The sequence below is a fragment of the Pongo pygmaeus genome, chromosome 9 (assembly GCF_028885625.2).
Source record: "Pongo pygmaeus isolate AG05252 chromosome 9, NHGRI_mPonPyg2-v2.0_pri, whole genome shotgun sequence".
Classification (NCBI taxonomy): domain Eukaryota; kingdom Metazoa; phylum Chordata; class Mammalia; order Primates; family Hominidae; genus Pongo; species Pongo pygmaeus.
Window position 1 is genome coordinate 57,169,376 of NC_072382.2, and position 3,442 is coordinate 57,172,817.

The 3,442-nt window shown below is 44.6% G+C and overlaps 1 pseudogene; it reads left to right on the forward strand.

Moving 5' to 3' along the window:
* The first annotated feature begins 233 nt into the window (after nucleotides 1-233).
* Nucleotides 234-2,956, forward strand: LOC129008630 (mas-related G-protein coupled receptor member X3-like; annotated as a pseudogene).
* The last annotated feature ends 486 nt before the right edge of the window (nucleotides 2,957-3,442 follow it).

Sequence of the window (3,442 nt, forward strand, 5' to 3'; positions counted from 1 at the left end):
ATGGTCTTTAAGGAAGACGTGCTAAATGTTGGTGATACCACAGTGAAAAAGACAGGCATGACTTACTCCTTAATGGAGCTTCAAGTTTCATAAGGAAGACAAACATATCAAACCATAAATACAGATGGACAGTGTTTAGTGCCCTGAGTGTGGATAAAAGAGGTTCTCCTTTTCCTCCCATTTCCTTTTCGGGTCAATCAGGGTGGTGGCTTGTCTCTCTAAGAGAGCTCATGATGGATGCATTCACTCCTGATGCTCCTCGGTATTCCCAGAGGAGGGTGTGTCTCCTTTCCACCTGAAGAGCTCCTGCCCATGTGCATTCTTGGGATTCCAGAGCAAAGGTGGCCTCTGATAGGCAAAAAGGAACTCCTGAATTTATTCCTAAATGCCTTCACTCTCCTCTATATTGTTCCCTATTTGATTTGCTTCTCATTCTCTATCTGAAATTTGTTTAGGTTGGTTTTCTTTTTTTCAACCCACAATTTTGCCTGCCAACTTGGATTTAATCTTAAGAATCACTCCTCTGCTTTACCCCCTCTAACATGTATAATCAACACAGAGTGGTGCTGGGTGTAAACAGCTGCTCCAAGACTGGATCGTTAGTCAGCCCTGCTGGCCTCAAATCATACTATATAAGTCCCAGAACGAATAATTCACTCTTTTTGTGTTCCAATGTATTATTGTCCATATGGAAATAACACTCATTCTTACCTCCTAGGCTCTTCAGATAATGAAAAGAGACAATATCTTAAAAACTCTCAATCAGCTGCTGTTATTCTCCCAGATTAGACCCAGTGCTCATTCTCCAGCTGAAATCTGCATGAATATCTCTCTTTATACTCCAAGCCCTACACATGTCCTATTTCCCCTCATGGACTCCTCTCATACAAATGTTTACATCAACAAAGAAACGAACCAAAGATCTCCTGAAAGAGAGAATGGAACAGGTTTACATTGTGTATACCCAGCAGAACACTTAGTAGTCCCCCATACATATTCCCATACCTCAATTACTTGCTTCAGTGGCACTCAGACCTCACCCTCACTTACTCTTTCCTCTGCTCTATTGCTGAGCATTTCAGCTCAGACCCACAACCTACACAAATATTCTGTACAAAAATGCTTCTAGGTGTTCAGCAAAGCCACACTGAGTCCTCATTTCAAAGGCACATCAGTGGTCAATTTCAGGTTTGGGGCACACATCAGTAATTCTTTTTTAACACAGATAGAGCTGCCACAAATAGAATTCTGATGAATGAAATTTTCTGTACCTAATTAAACATGGATGTTCTAATGCCTTACACTGTGCTTTCATTTTTATTTTCCATTTCACCAAAATCTACCATTACCATTAAGTTCCTCATGCATGCATTCATTCATTGAATGAATATTTATGAAGAGCACAGTGTGCTGCTCATGGAAATAGGCACTGGGAGTATAAAATGTAAAATGTGGTCCTGTCTGCAATGACTGACACACTGAGTTATTTTTCACCCACCAGGCCCAGCCATTTTCACACTTATGATAGTGAAGGTCACATTTTCCTCTGGTTCATAATGCATGGTCTTCTTTCCTGTCCATGGATGACCAGTCCTAGTCACGAGTGTGTCACAACCACTTCTTTGTGTATCTGAATTCCTCCACCTGAGAGAAAATTTCAGGCCCAGGATAAAGCAATGATCAGGTCCACAGCCCTGGCCACTTGAGTTGGGGGTGTTTTGACCATAATGTTATTCCCATGTCAGCATAGAACTTGTGTGGCAGTAGAGAGAGGTCAGGCTTTAGAGTCAGCAAGAACAGAATTTCAAGCTGGATTTCAGGACCCCCACCTTTTGATAGGTAACTTATTCTCTGCACGTGTCTGATATCTCCTCTTAAAATGACAACAGTAAATCCCATGTGGCAGGGTGGTGCGGAGAATCAGAGATGATACAGCTGTTGATCACATCTGGTTTGTGTTCCCAGGGACACCAGACTAGGGTTTCTGAGCGTGAATCCAACCATCCCAGCCTTGGGTACAGAACTGACACCAATCAATGGACGTGAGGAGACTCCTTGCTACAAGCAGACCCTGAGCCTCACAGGGCTGATGTGCATCATTTCCCTTGTCGGGATGACAGGAAATGCAGTCATGCTCCGGCTCCTGGGCTTCCGCATGCGCAGGAACGCCTTCTCCATCTACATCTTCAACCTGTCCATGGCCGACTTCCTCTTTCTCTGAGGCCACATTATACGTTTTCCGTTAAGCCTCATCAATATCCTCCATCCCATCTTCAAAATCCTCAGCCCTGTGATGATGTTTTCCTACCTTGCATGCCTGAGATTTCTAAGCGCCATGAGCACGGAGCGCTGCCTGTCCGTCCTGTGGCCCATCTGGTAGCGCTGCCGCCCCCGCCCCCACCCCTGTCAGCGGTCGTGTGTGTCATGCTCTGGGCCCTGTCCCTGCTGTGGAGCATCCTGGAGTGGAGGTTCTGTGACTTTCTGTTTAGTGATGCTGATTCTGTTTGGTGTCAAACATCAGATTTCATCACAGTAGGGTGGCTGATTTTTTTATGTGTGGTTCTCTGTGGGTCCAGCCTGGTCCTGCTGGTCAGGATCGTTTGTGGGTCCCGGAAGATGCCACTGACCAGGCTGTACGTGACCATCCTGCTCACAGTGCTGGTCTTCCTCCTCTGTGGCCTGCCCTTTGGCGTTCAGTTTTTCCTATTTTCATGGAACCACGTGGATTTGGAAGTCTTATATCGTCACATTCATCTAGTTTCCATTTTCCTTTCCTCTCTTAACGGCCAACCCCATCATTTACTTCTTCGTGGGCTCCTTCAGGCAGTGTCAAAATAGGCAGAAACTGAAGCTGGTTCTCCAGAGGGCTCTACAGGACACGCCTGAGGTGGATGAAGGTGGACGACAGCTTCCTGAGGAAACCCTGGAGCTGTCGAGAAGCAGATTTGGGCAGTGAGGAAGAGCCTCTGTCCTGTCAGACGGAACTTTGAGAGCAACACTGCCCTGCCATCCTTGACAATTGCATGTGTTTTTCTTAGCGTTGCACCTCAGGAATGTTGCAGTGGTTCCTCAAGGTCTTCAAATGGATTTTTATCTATCGTGACAGTTGCAGTTGTCAACCATAGAAAGCATTAGTCTGATAATACAATGTTTAGATTCTCCTTGATATTGCCAATCTATTTTTCCTGTTATCTTACATTGAATCTTTCTTGCTGAACACTTTTTCTGCAATTACCTGGTATTGAAAGGAGTTCCTGTCCAAAACCTTAAAACTCTTCTTTATACTTATTTCCTACCTGATTATATCAAAAGGGAAGATTCCTTATTAATCTCTCAGACTATGTTCCCCTGAAAACCACGTTCCCTTCTATGACTGGAGGCATTACCATAGTTGGAAGCTCAATTCTGAATAAATGAGTTCTGCTATCTCTATGTTCCATTG